At 41.2% G+C, this 13,842-nt stretch overlaps 12 non-coding genes across 12 annotated transcripts; all 12 read left to right on the top strand.

Annotated features, from left to right (window-relative positions):
- Window positions 1-653: 653 nt before the first annotated feature.
- Window positions 654-844, top strand: LOC144065086 (U2 spliceosomal RNA). Its single transcript, XR_013296988.1, has one exon. It is a non-coding gene; the product is annotated as a U2 spliceosomal RNA (small nuclear RNA).
- Window positions 845-1,494: 650 nt separating this feature from the next.
- LOC144065136 (U5 spliceosomal RNA) lies at window positions 1,495-1,608 on the top strand. The gene has a single exon (XR_013297034.1). It is a non-coding gene; the product is annotated as a U5 spliceosomal RNA (small nuclear RNA).
- Window positions 1,609-2,801: 1,193 nt separating this feature from the next.
- LOC144065133 (U1 spliceosomal RNA) lies at window positions 2,802-2,966 on the top strand. Its single transcript, XR_013297031.1, has one exon. It is a non-coding gene; the product is annotated as a U1 spliceosomal RNA (small nuclear RNA).
- Window positions 2,967-4,093: 1,127 nt separating this feature from the next.
- Window positions 4,094-4,284, top strand: LOC144065088 (U2 spliceosomal RNA). The gene has a single exon (XR_013296990.1). It is a non-coding gene; the product is annotated as a U2 spliceosomal RNA (small nuclear RNA).
- A 650-nt stretch (window positions 4,285-4,934) lies between these two features.
- Window positions 4,935-5,048, top strand: LOC144065104 (U5 spliceosomal RNA). Its single transcript, XR_013297003.1, has one exon. It is a non-coding gene; the product is annotated as a U5 spliceosomal RNA (small nuclear RNA).
- A 1,193-nt stretch (window positions 5,049-6,241) lies between these two features.
- On the top strand, window positions 6,242-6,406 carry LOC144065122 (U1 spliceosomal RNA). The gene has a single exon (XR_013297020.1). It is a non-coding gene; the product is annotated as a U1 spliceosomal RNA (small nuclear RNA).
- Window positions 6,407-7,533: 1,127 nt separating this feature from the next.
- LOC144065057 (U2 spliceosomal RNA) lies at window positions 7,534-7,724 on the top strand. The gene has a single exon (XR_013296959.1). It is a non-coding gene; the product is annotated as a U2 spliceosomal RNA (small nuclear RNA).
- Window positions 7,725-8,374: 650 nt separating this feature from the next.
- On the top strand, window positions 8,375-8,488 carry LOC144065137 (U5 spliceosomal RNA). Its single transcript, XR_013297035.1, has one exon. It is a non-coding gene; the product is annotated as a U5 spliceosomal RNA (small nuclear RNA).
- Window positions 8,489-9,681: 1,193 nt separating this feature from the next.
- LOC144065214 (U1 spliceosomal RNA) lies at window positions 9,682-9,846 on the top strand. The gene has a single exon (XR_013297106.1). It is a non-coding gene; the product is annotated as a U1 spliceosomal RNA (small nuclear RNA).
- A 1,127-nt stretch (window positions 9,847-10,973) lies between these two features.
- LOC144065079 (U2 spliceosomal RNA) lies at window positions 10,974-11,164 on the top strand. Its single transcript, XR_013296981.1, has one exon. It is a non-coding gene; the product is annotated as a U2 spliceosomal RNA (small nuclear RNA).
- A 681-nt stretch (window positions 11,165-11,845) lies between these two features.
- On the top strand, window positions 11,846-11,959 carry LOC144065103 (U5 spliceosomal RNA). Its single transcript, XR_013297002.1, has one exon. It is a non-coding gene; the product is annotated as a U5 spliceosomal RNA (small nuclear RNA).
- A 1,193-nt stretch (window positions 11,960-13,152) lies between these two features.
- On the top strand, window positions 13,153-13,317 carry LOC144065217 (U1 spliceosomal RNA). Its single transcript, XR_013297109.1, has one exon. It is a non-coding gene; the product is annotated as a U1 spliceosomal RNA (small nuclear RNA).
- The last annotated feature ends 525 nt before the right edge of the window (window positions 13,318-13,842 follow it).

Below are 13,842 nucleotides of genomic sequence, written 5' to 3'. Positions count from 1 at the left end.
CTACAATAAGGCCAAAAGGATAGAGAGAAAACTTAAAACTGTAGTATTTTCTTCTTCAAATCGTTTTAATATTTTCATTCCCCCCCAAAACTTTGGCTTTCAATTATTGTGTATTTGGTTATTTTGCCTCTGAGGTGATTGTTCAATTAAGGCCAGTTATAATTTATATTATTTGAATTAAATATCTTGAAATTCAACGATACTAGTTGAATTGTGAGTTGATCAATTTTGTGACATACTAGTGGAAAGTTGTCATTGTTCATCACAACACCAGGAAACAGGAAGTAATACGTTAAGCAGGGGTTGTTGATTTGTTGTCATTTTTTGCCAAATGTTGCTCAAATAAATGGCTTTTCACTGCAAAAATTGTGTTTGCCAATCAGAGAACCTTGGGGTGCCGGTAAATAGGTTAAGGTTATTGCTACTTTCCTATGGACCATTGTGAGTCACATGACCTCAAGGACTCCACATTTTCAAAGCATTTGTTCAATTTAAATACAGAAAAGCAACATGTTTTTTCACCTGTTATCAAACAGAGTGTGTAGTTTTCAGTGTGTTGTATAAAGTGTGCTTTTGTTGTCATGTGATCTGTGTGACCATTACTATAGGTCGTAATGGCTGGAAAGAAGTCGTCCTTCCTGACAGTATTGGTTATCGCTTCTCGGCCTTTTGGCTAAGATCAAGTGTAGTATCTGTTCTTATCAGTTTAATATCTGATACGTCCCCTATCTGGGGACCTTATATTAAATTGATTTTTGGAACTGGGAGATGGAATAGGGGCTTGCTCTGTCCACTCCACGCATCGACCTGCTATTGCAGTACTTCCAGGAATGGTGCACCCCCTAACAATGTCAATATACATGCATTTCCTTCCCTCTAAACCAGGGGTGTCCAAACTATTCCACAAAGGGCCGCAGTGGGTGCGGGTTTTCATTCCAACCCATCAAGATGACACCTTTTCACCAATCGGGTGTCCTACAAGTGCAATCAGTGGATTGCAGTCAGGTGCTTCTTGTTCTCATTGGTCAAAATGTCTGTGCTGGATTGGTTGGAACAAAAACCTGCACCCACAGCGGCCCTCGAGGACCGGTTTGGCCATCCCTGCTCTAAACCTATAGACTTCTCCACAAAGTTGAGTTAGAGGTAAAATTATGTTACCCATGCTTAATTACTGTATTGAGTTAATCTCTGATAGTTGAAAATACTACTCGGTCATTTGGATTTATTATAAATTTCACTAGACCTCCAATAAATCCAACCTATTTACACCCACATGATGTATGTATATGCCCTGCTTCATATCACAACGCTGCTGCAATGCCCTGACTGCTTAATTCAGTAGCTGCAACGTGATTGGCAGCATAATACAGCTGCTGCAACGTGATTGGCTGCTCAAAGGACTGGGGTCGCCCACTAGTTAGTAGTGCGTTAGCCTGTGTGTTGAAGTACTATTGCGGATATAGACCTAGCTCGTTCTGTTTTGCTTGCGTCAGCACACTCTTATTTCTCTTCAAATCGCACAAATCTTTCGCCTTTTACTAAAGATTTCCGTGGGGAGGAATAATAAGAGTTTTATCCAATTTTTTGATGCTCTGCTCAAACGGAGTTTCCCTCATCTGTCAAAATAAAATTACTATACTATTCTAAAAAGCAGCATCTTCCATCAGATTCCTACTTCACTGCTTATTTAAAGCACATCTATGTCAGTAAGCATCTTATGTTTCTTAGGGAAAGTCTATTTCAACTAAGGGGGTCTACCCGCCTACGGAATTTTGTTGTTTGAATTTTACCTGATAGTGCCTAGGATTGTCAGGGGTTTTATTTCTTTTTCTTTTTTACTTTTTATTTCGTTTTCTATTTTACTTCATTCTCATTCATTCCTTTTTAAAATAAAATTTACTCACGATTCTCTGCGTCCTTGGTATCCCTTCAACCTTTGGACCCCAGCCCATAAGGAAGAAACAGTCCTGGAAAAGGATCTTTATGCTGTGTACACAGACTTTTCTGGATCTTGCTCACCCACTGGGATCGTCAGGTATCTTGGGATCCGGCTCGAAGGACCATGTAAATGTTAGGTTTAAACACCAGACATTTGTATCACCAATCTGAAAGAAGGAAATCACAGAGAATTGAGTCAACTTTATTTGCAGTGAGAGGGTCGGGGACTGCTCGGTCGCAATCCTCCGACACACTCTGAAGATGTCTCCTCTCGCCTTGTCTCTTATTGTGTCAAGTTACAGGAAGTTTCAAGCTGATCAAAGGAAAGAGGGAGTTTTCTCTCAGTTACAAAAGGTTCTTTGATGTATGACCATATGCTTTTTCAAGGTAACACTTTTACAGTCTCTTTCCCGATCTCCCGCAATCTTCACACAATGGTTCAAACAGGATCCAGACCCCTGGGGCAGTTCCCCTTTGTTGAATAAGGTGAAACTTCCCCCAGGGCTCAAGACACCCCTAATTCTATTAGCAAGCATTTCCACAGTCATACCAGAATCAGGATAACTTATTTACAATAATTCCAACAATTGTCAGGTAGGTTACTCCGAAAAAGGGGCGCATGCGCATTGACTCTGTATGAGAGCAGCAGTGCATGATGGGATTTTTTAAAATCATACTTTAAAGCTAAATTAAAGACCGGTCAGTTGATGTAATGACTCAACTATTACATGTACTAGTTCTCGGTAGAATTGCCTTATACAGGGTGTGTGTTTATGACTACGTGATTACGGTGTAGCAAACGAGTTTGTGACTAAAAATGGCGAGCATGCGAAACAAGAGGGTGCTGCATTTGTGTACAATTCATACTTACCTGGCAGGGGAGACACCATGATCATGAAGGTGGTTCACTCAGGGTGAGGCCCAGCCATTGCACTCCTGGTTGTGCTGACCCCTGCGAATTCCCCAAATGTGGGAATCTCGACTGCATAATTTCTGGTAGAGGGGGACTGCGTTCGCGCTCTCCCCTGGTCATCTGTTAAAAAACAAGAAGGTCATCGCTCATATTGATTTCCTACACTTCAGTTGTGACCTCTCAAAGCCTTCACTGTTGGCCCAATCTTAATCACAGACTGATATTAATTATATGTTGTCCGTGAATACTTATTAAGAAATTCCAAATTGTCTGTTAGCTTCCTTTCAATGCTTTCGCCCTGGTTGCACTGCTTCCAGATGTGTGTTTTCATATTGAAGCATTTAACCAATCACATTTCAGCCATTATTTGTTGCCAGGGTCAGAAATCTGCCCCAAGGCCTTCACAATCAGTTCTGCAGGGTCTGCTGCATTAAACAAGCGTTGCAAGGGACTGTTGCTTTAACCAATCAGAATTCGATTTGGTGACACCAAGGCCTTCTCGCAGGCGTAGGGATACGTCATTGCCTTCTCGCAGTCAATGTTTTGATCATCAGCCTGTGATGTTTCCAAAATGGTCACATATTGAGCTCTACAATAAGGCCAAAAGGATAGAGAGAAAATTTAAAACTGTAGTATTTTCTTCTTCAAATCGTTTTAATATTTTCATTCCCCCCCAAAACTTTGGCTTTCAATTATTGTGTATTTGGTTATTTTGCCTCTGAGGTCATTGTTCAATTAAGGCCAGTTATAATTTATATTATTTGAATTAAATATCTTGAAATTCAACGATACTAGTTGAATTGTGAGTTGATCAATTTTGTGACATACTAGTGGAAAGTTGTCATTGTTCATCACAACACCAGGAAACAGGAAGTAATACGTTAAGCAGGGGTTGTTGATTTGTTGTCATTTTTTGCCAAATGTTGCTCAAATAAATGGCTTTTCACTGCAAAAATTGTGTTTGCCAATCAGAGAACCTTGGGGTGCCGGTAAATAGGTTAAGGTTATTGCTACTTTCCTATGGACCATTGTGAGTCACATGACCTCAAGGACTCCACATTTTCAAAGCATTTGTTCAATTTAAATACAGAAAAGCAACATGTTTTTTCACCTGTTATCAAACAGAGTGTGTAGTTTTCAGTGTGTTGTATAAAGTGTGCTTTTGTTGTCATGTGATCTGTGTGACCATTACTATAGGTCGTAACGGCTGGAAAGAAGTCGTCCTTCCTGACAGTATTGGTTATAGCTTCTCGGCCTTTTGGCTAAGATCAAGTGTAGTATCTGTTCATATCAGTTTAATATCTGATATGTCCCCTATCTGGGGACCTTATATTAAATTGATTTTTGGAACTGGGAGATGGAATAGGGGCTTGCTCTGTCTACTCCACGCATCGACCTGGTATTGCAGTACTTCCGGGAATGGTGCACCCCCTAACAATGTCAATATACATGCATTTCCTTCCCTCTAAACCAGGGGTGTCCAAACTATTCCACAAAGGGCTGCAGTGGGTGCGGGTTTTCATTCCAACCCATCAAGATGACACCTTTTCACCAATCGGGTGTCCTACAAGTGCAATCAGTGGATTGCAGTCAGGTGCTTCTTGTTCTCATTGGTCAAAATGTCTGTGCTGGATCGGTTGGAACAAAAACCTGCACCCACAGCGGCCCTCGAGGACCGGTTTGGCCATCCCTGCTCTAAACCTATAGACTTCTCCACAAAGTTGAGTTAGAGGTAAAATTATGTTACCCATGCTTAATTACTGTATTGAGTTAATCTCTGATAGTTGAAAATGCTACTCGGTCATTTGGATTTATTATAAATTTCACTAGACCTCCAATAAATCCAACCTATTTACACCCACATGATGTATGTATATGCCCTGCTTCATATCACAACGCTGCTGCAATGCCCTGACTGCTTAATTCAGTAGCTGCAACGTGATTGGCAGCATAATACAGCTGCTGCAACGTGATTGGCTGCTCAAAGGACTGGGGTCGCCCACTAGTTAATAGTGCGTTAGCCTGTGTGTTGAAGTACTATTGCGGATATAGACCTAGCTCGTTCTGTTTTGCTTGCGTCAGCACACTCTTATTTCTCTTCAAATCGCACAAATCTTTCGCCTTTTACTAAAGATTTCCGTGGGGAGGAATAATAAGAGTTTTATCCAATTTTTTGATGCTCTGCTCAAACGGAGCTTCCCTCATCTGTCAAAATAAAATTACTATACTATTCTAAAAAGCAGCATCTTCCATCAGATTCCTACTTCACTGCTTATTTAAAGCACATTTATGTCAGTAAGCATCTTATGTTTCTTAGGGAAAGTCTATTTCAACTAAGGGGGTCTACCCGCCTACGGAATTTTGTTGTTTGAATTTTACCTGATAGTGCCTAGGATTGTCAGGGGTTTTATTTCTTTTTCTTATTTACTTTTTATTTCGTTTTCTATTTTACTTCATTCTCATTCATTCCTTTTTTAAATAAAATTTACTCACGATTCTCTGCGTCCTTGGTATCCCTTCAACCTTTGGACCCCAGCCCGTAAGGAAGAAACAGTCCTGGAAAAGGATCTTTATGCTGTGTACACAGACTTTTCTGGATCTTGCTCACCCACTGGGATCGTCAGGTATCTTGGGATCCGGCTCGAAGGACCATGTAAATGTTAGGTTTAAACACCAGACATTTGTATCACCAATCTGAAAGAAGGAAATCACAGAGAATTGAGTCAACTTTATTTGCAGTGAGAGGGTCGGGGACTGCTCGGTCGCAATCCTCCGACACACTCTGAAGATGTCTCCTCTCGCCTTGTCTCTTATTGTGTCAAGTTACAGGAAGTTTCAAGCTGATCAAAGGAAAGAGGGAGTTTTCTCTCAGTTACAAAAGGTTGTTTGATGTATGACCATATGCTTTTTCAAGGTAACACTTTTACAGTCTCTTTCCCGATCTCCCGCAATCTTCACACAATGGTTCAAACAGGATCCAGACCCCTGGGGCAGTTCCCCTTTGTTGAATAAGGTGAAACTTCCCCCAGGGCTCAAGACACCCCTAATTCTATTAGCAAGCATTTCCACAGTCATACCAGAATCAGGATAACTTATTTACAATAATTCCAACAATTGTCAAGTAGGTTACTCCGAAAAAGGGGCGCATGCGCATTGACTCTGTATGAGAGCAGCAGTGCATGATGGGATTTTTTAAAATCATACTTTAAAGCTAAATTAAAGACCGGTCAGTTGATGTAATGACTCAACTATTACATGTACTAGTTCTCGGTAGAATTGCCTTATACAGGGTGTGTGTTTATGACTACGTGATTACGGTGTAGCAAACGAGTTTGTGACTAAAAATGGCGAGCATGCGAAACAAGAGGGTGCTGCATTTGTGTACAATTCATACTTACCTGGCAGGGGAGACACCATGATCATGAAGGTGGTTCACTCAGGGTGAGGCCCAGCCATTGCACTCCTGGTTGTGCTGACCCCTGCGAATTCCCCAAATGTGGGAATCTCGACTGCATAATTTCTGGTAGAGGGGGACTGCGTTCGCGCTCTCCCCTGGTCATCTGTTAAAAAACAAGAAGGTCATCGCTCATATTGGTTTCCTACACTTCAGTTGTGACCTCTCAAAGCCTTCACTGTTGGCCCAATCTTAATCACAGACTGATATTAATTATATGTTGTCCATGAATACTTATTAAGAAATTCCAAATTGTCTGTTAGCTTCCTTTCAATGCTTTCGCCCTGGTTGCACTGCTTCCAGATGTGTGTTTTCATATTGAAGCATTTAACCAATCACATTTCAGCCATTATTTGTTGCCAGGGTCAGAAATCTGCCCCAAGGCCTTCACAATCAGTTCTGCAGGGTCTGCTGCATTAAACAAGCGTTGCAAGGGACTGTTGCTTTAACCAATCAGAATTCGATTTGGTGACACCAAGGCCTTCTCGCAGGCGTAGGGATACGTCATTGCCTTCTCGCAGTCAATGTTTTGATCATCAGCCTGTGATGTTTCCAAAATGGTCACATATTGAGCTCTACAATAAGGCCAAAAGGATAGAGAGAAAACTTAAAACTGTAGTATTTTCTTCTTCAAATCGTTTTAATATTTTCATTCCCCCCAAAAACTTTGGCTTTCAATTATTGTGTATTTGGTTATTTTGCCTCTGAGGTGATTGTTCAATTAAGGCCAGTTATAATTTATATTATTTGAATGAAATATCTTGAAATTCAACGATACTAGTTGAATTGTGAGTTGATCAATTTTGTGACATACTAGTGGAAAGTTGTCATTGTTCATCACAACACCAGGAAACAGGAAGTAATACGTTAAGCAGGGGTTGTTGATTTGTTGTCATTTTTTGCCAAATGTTGCTCAAATAAATGGCTTTTCACTGCAAAAATTGTGTTTGCCAATCAGAGAACCTTGGGGTGCCGGTAAATAGGTTAAGGTTATTGCTACTTTCCTATGGACCATTGTGAGTCACATGACCTCAAGGACTCCACATTTTCAAAGCATTTGTTCAATTTAAATACAGAAAAGCAACATGTTTTTTCACCTGTTATCAAACAGAGTGTGTAGTTTTCAGTGTGTTGTATAAAGTGTGCTTTTGTTGTCATGTGATCTGTGTGACCATTACTATAGGTCGTAATGGCTGGAAAGAAGTCGTCCTTCCTGACAGTATTGGTTATCGCTTCTCGGCCTTTTGGCTAAGATCAAGTGTAGTATCTGTTCTTATCAGTTTAATATCTGATACGTCCCCTATCTGGGGACCTTATATTAAATTGATTTTTGGAACTGGGAGATGGAATAGGGGCTTGCTCTGTCCACTCCACGCATCGACCTGGTATTGCAGTACTTCCAGGAATGGTGCACCCCCTAACAATGTCAATATACATGCATTTCCTTCCCTCTAAACCAGGGGTGTCCAAACTATTCCACAAAGGGCCGCAGTGGGTGCGGGTTTTCATTCCAACCCATCAAGATGACACCTTTTCACCAATCGGGTGTCCTACAAGTGCAATCAGTGGATTGCAGTCAGGTGCTTCTTGTTTTCATTGGTCAAAATGTCTGTGCTGGATCGGTTGGAACAAAAACCTGCACCCACAGCGGCCCTCGAGGACCGGTTTGGCCATCCCTGCTCTAAACCTATAGACTTCTCCACAAAGTTGAGTTAGAGGTAAAATTATGTTACCCATGCTTAATTACTGTATTGAGTTAATCTCTGATAGTTGAAAATACTACTCGGTCATTTGGATTTATTATAAATTTCACTAGACCTCCAATAAATCCAACCTATTTACACCCACATGATGTATGTATATGCCCTGCTTCATATCACAACGCTGCTGCAATGCCCTGACTGCTTAATTCAGTAGCTGCAACGTGATTGGCAGCATAATACAGCTGCTGCAACGTGATTGGTTGCTCAAAGGACTGGGGTCGCCCACTAGTTAGTAGTGCGTTAGCCTGTGTGTTGAAGTACTATTGCGGATATAGACCTAGCTCGTTCTGTTTTGCTTGCGTCAGCACACTCTTATTTCTCTTCAAATTGCACAAATCTTTCGCCTTTTACTAAAGATTTCCGTGGGGAGGAATAATAAGAGTTTTATCCAATTTTTTGATGCTCTGGTCAAACGGAGCTTCCCTCATCTGTCAAAATAAAATTACTATACTATTCTAAAAAGCAGCATCTTCCATCAGATTCCTACTTCACTGCTTATTTAAAGCACATTTATGTCAGTAAGCATCTTATGTTTCTTAGGGAAAGTCTATTTCAACTAAGGGGGTCTACCCGCCTACGGAATTTTGTTGTTTGAATTTTACCTGATAGTGCCTAGGATTTTCAGGGGTTTTATTTCTTTTTCTTTTTTACTTTTTATTTCGTTTTCTATTTTACTTCATTCTCATTCATTCCTTTTTTAAATAAAATTTACTCACGATTCTCTGCGTCCTTGGTATCCCTTCAACCTTTGGACCCCAGCCCGTAAGGAAGAAACAGTCCTGGAAAAGGATCTTTATGCTGTGTACACAGACTTTTCTGGATCTTGCTCACCCACTGGGATCGTCAGGTATCTTGGGATCCGGCTCGAAGGACCATGTAAATGTTAGGTTTAAACACCAGACATTTGTATCACCAATCTGAAAGAAGGAAATCACAGAGAATTGAGTCAACTTTATTTGCAGTGAGAGGGTCGGGGACTGCTCGGTCGCAATCCTCCGACACACTCTGAAGATGTCTCCTCTCGCCTTGTCTCTTATTGTGTCAAGTTACGGGAAGTTTCAAGCTGATCAAAGGAAAGAGGGAGTTTTCTCTCAGTTACAAAAGGTTCTTTGATATATGACCATATGCTTTTTCAAGGTAACACTTTTACAGTCTCTTTCCCGATCTCCCGCAATCTTCACACAATGGTTCAAACAGGATCCAGACCCCTGGGGCAGTTCCCCTTTGTTGAATAAGGTGAAACTTCCCCCAGGGCTCAAGACACCCCTAATTCTATTAGCAAGCATTTCCACAGTCATACCAGAATCAGGATAACTTATTTACAATAATTCCAACAATTGTCAAGTAGGTTACTCCGAAAAAGGGGCGCATGCGCATTGACTCTGTATGAGAGCAGCAGTGCATGATGGGATTTTTTAAAATCATACTTTAAAGCTAAATTAAAGACCGGTCAGTTGATGTAATGACTCAACTATTACATGTACTAGTTCTCGGTAGAATTGCCTTATACAGGGTGTGTGTTTATGACTACGTGATTACGGTGTAGCAAACGAGTTTGTGACTAAAAATGGCGAGCATGCGAAACAAGAGGGTGCTGCATTTGTGTACAATTCATACTTACCTGGCAGGAGAGACACCATGATCATGAAGGTGGTTCACTCAGGGTGAGGCCTAGCCATTGCACTCCTGGTTGTGCTGACCCCTGCGAATTCCCCAAATGTGGGAATCTCGACTGCATAATTTCTGGTAGAGGGGGACTGCGTTCGCGCTCTCCCCTGGTCATCTGTTAAAAAACAAGAAGGTCATCGCTCATATTGGTTTCCTACACTTCAGTTGTGACCTCTCAAAGCCTTCACTGTTGGCCCAATCTTAATCACAGACTGATATTAATTATATGTTGTCCATGAATACTTATTAAGAAATTCCAAATTGTCTGTTAGCTTCCTTTCAATGCTTTCGCCCTGGTTGCACTGCTTCCAGATGTGTGTTTTCATATTGAAGCATTTAACCAATCACATTTCAGCCATTATTTGTTGCCAGGGTCAGAAATCTGCCCCAAGGCCTTCACAATCAGTTCTGCAGGGTCTGCTGCATTAAACAAGCGTTGCAAGGGACTGTTGCTTTAACCAATCAGAATTCGATTTGGTGACACCAAGGCCTTCTCGCAGGTGTAGGGATACGTCATTGCCTTCTCGCAGTCAATGTTTTGATCATCAGCCTGTGATGTTTCCAAAATGGTCACATATTGAGCTCTACAATAAGGCCAAAAGGATAGAGAGAAAACTTAAAACTGTAGTATTTTCTTCTTCAAATCGTTTTAATATTTTCATTCCCCCCCAAAACTTTGGCTTTCAATTATTGTGTATTTGGTTATTTTGCCTCGGAGGTGATTGTTCAATTAAGGCCAGTTATAATTTATATTATTTGAATGAAATATCTTGAAATTCAACGATACTAGTTGAATTGTGAGTTGATCAATTTTGTGACATACTAGTGGAAAGTTGTCATTGTTCATCACAACACCAGGAAACAGGAAGTAATACGTTAAGCAGGGGTTGTTGATTTGTTGTCATTTTTTGCCAAATGTTGCTCAAATAAATGGCTTTTCACTGCAAAAATTGTGTTTGCCAATCAGAGAACCTTGGGGTGCCGGTAAATAGGTTAAGGTTATTGCTACTTTCCTATGGACCATTGTGAGTCACATGACCTCAAGGACTCCACATTTTCAAAGCATTTGTTCAATTTAAATACAGAAAAGCAACATGTTTTTTCACCTGTTATCAAACAGAGTGTGTAGTTTTCAGTGTGTTGTATAAAGTGTGCTTTTGTTGTCATGTGATCTGTGTGACCATTACTATAGGTCGTAATGGCTGGAAAGAAGTCGTCCTTCCTGACAGTATTGGTTATCGCTTCTCGGCCTTTTGGCTAAGATCAAGTGTAGTATCTGTTCTTATCAGTTTAATATCTGATACGTCCCCTATCTGGGGACCTTATATTAAATTGATTTTTGGAACTGGGAGATGGAATAGGGGCTTGCTCTGTCCACTCCACGCATTGACCTGGTATTGCAGTACTTCCAGGAATGGTGCATCCCCTAACAATGTCGATATACATGCATTTCCTTCCCTCTAAACCAGGGGTGTCCAAACTATTCCACAAAGGGCCGCAGTGGGTGCGGGTTTTCATTCCAACCCATCAAGACGACACCTTTTCACCAATCGGGTGTCCTACAAGTGCAATCAGTGGATTGCAGTCAGGTGCTTCTTGTTCTCATTGGTCAAAATGTCTGTGCTGGATCGGTTGGAACAAAAACCTGCACCCACAGCGGCCCTCGACGACCGGTTTGGCCATCCCTGCTCTAAACCTATAGACTTCTCCACAAAGTTGAGTTAGAGGTAAAATTATGTTACCCATGCTTAATTACTGTATTGAGTTAATCTCTGATAGTTGAAAATACTACTCGGTCATTTGGATTTATTATAAATTTCACTAGACCTCCAATAAATCCAACCTATTTACACCCACATGATGTATGTATATGCCCTGCTTCATATCACAACGCTGCTGCAATGCCCTGACTGCTTAATTCAGTAGCTGCAACGTGATTGGCAGCATAATACAGCTGCTGCAACGTGATTGGCAGCATAATACAGCTGCTGCAACGTGATTGGCTGCTCAAAGGACTGGGGTCGCCCACTAGTTAGTAGTGCGTTAGCCTGTGTGTTGAAGTACTATTGCGGATATAGACCTAGCTCGTTCTGTTTTGCTTGCGTCAGCACACTCTTATTTCTCTTCAAATCGCACAAATCTTTCGCCTTTTACTAAAGATTTCCGTGGGGAGGAATAATAAGAGTTTTATCCAATTTTTTGATGCTCTGCTCAAACGGAGCTTCCCTCATCTGTCAAAATAAAATTACTATACTATTCTAAAAAGCAGCATCTTCCATCAGATTCCTACTTCACTGCTTATTTAAAGCACATTTATGTCAGTAAGCATCTTATGTTTCTTAGGGAAAGTCTATTTCAACTAAGGGGGTCTACCCGCCTACGGAATTTTGTTGTTTGAATTTTACCTGATAGTGCCTAGGATTGTCAGGGGTTTTATTTCTTTTTCTTTTTTACTTTTTATTTCGTTTTCTATTTTACTTCATTCTCATTCATTCCTTTTTTAAATAAAATTTACTCACGATTCTCTGCGTCCTTGGTATCCCTTCAACCTTTGGACCCCAGCCCGTAAGGAAGAAACAGTCCTGGAAAAGGATCTTTATGCTGTGTACACAGACTTTTCTGGATCTTGCTCACCCACTGGGATCGTCAGGTATCTTGGGATCCGGCTCGAAGGACCATGTAAATGTTAGGTTTAAACACCAGACATTTGTATCACCAATCTGAAAGAAGGAAATCACAGAGAATTGAGTCAACTTTATTTGCAGTGAGAGGGTCGGGGACTGCTCGGTCGCAATCCTCCGACACACTCTGAAGATGTCTCCTCTCGCCTTGTCTCTTATTGTGTCAAGTTACAGGAAGTTTCAAGCTGATCAAAGGAAAGAGGGAGTTTTCTCTCAGTTACAAAAGGTTCTTTGATGTATGACCATATGCTTTTTCAAGGTAACACTTTTACTGTCTCTTTCCCGATCTCCCGCAATCTTCACACAATGGTTCAAACAGGATCCAGACCCCTGGGGCAGTTCCCCTTTGTTGAATAAGGTGAAACTTCCCCCAGGGCTCAAGACACCCCTAATTCTATTAGCAAGCATTTCCACAGTCATACCAGAATCAGGATAACTTATTTACAATAATTCCAACAATTGTCAAGTAGGTTACTCCGAAAAAGGGGCGCATGCGCATTGACTCTGTATGAGAGCAGCAGTGCATGATGGGATTTTTTAAAATCATACTTTAAAGCTAAATTAAAGACCGGTCAGTTGATGTAATGACTCAACTATTAGATGTACTAGTTCTCGGTAGAATTGCCTTATACAGGGTGTGTGTTTATGACTACGTGATTACGGTGTAGCAAACGAGTTTGTGACTAAAAATGGCGAGCATGCGAAACAAGAGGGTGCTGCATTTGTGTACAATTCATACTTACCTGGCAGGGGAGACACCATGATCATGAAGGTGGTTCACTCAGGGCGAGGCCCAGCCATTGCACTCCTGGTTGTGCTGACCCCTGCGAATTCCCCCAATGTGGGAATCTCGACTGCATAATTTCTGGTAGAGGGGGACTGCGTTCGCGCTCTCCCCTGGTCATCTGTTAAAAAACAAGAAGGTCATGGCTCATATTGGTTTCCTACACTTCAGTTGTGACCTCTCAAAGCCTTCACTGTTGGCCCAATCTTAATCACAGACTGATATTAATTATATTTTGTCCATGAATACTTATTAAGAAATTCCAAATTGTCTGTTAGCTTCCTTTCAATGCTTTCGCCCTGGTTGCACTGCTTCCAGATGTGTGTTTTCATATTGAAGCATTTAACCAATCACATTTCAGCCATTATTTGTTGCCAGGGTCAGAAATCTGCCCCAAGGCCTTCACAATCAGTTCTGCAGGGTCTGCTGCATTAAACAAGCGTTGCAAGGGACTGTTGCTTTAACCAATCAGAATTCGATTTGGTGACACCAAGGCCTTCTCGCAGGCGTAGGGATACGTCATTGCCTTCTCGCAGTCAATGTTTTGATCATCAGCCTGTGATGTTTCCAAAATGGTCACATATTGAGCTCTACAATAAGGCCAAAAGGATAGAGAGAAAACTTAAAACTGTAGTATTTTC

The sequence above is a fragment of the Stigmatopora argus genome, chromosome 19 (assembly GCF_051989625.1).
Source record: "Stigmatopora argus isolate UIUO_Sarg chromosome 19, RoL_Sarg_1.0, whole genome shotgun sequence".
In the NCBI taxonomy this organism is placed as follows: Eukaryota; Metazoa; Chordata; class Actinopteri; order Syngnathiformes; family Syngnathidae; genus Stigmatopora; species Stigmatopora argus.
Note: the sequence above shows the minus strand (reverse complement) of the source record. Positions and strands in the feature narration are given on the sequence as shown.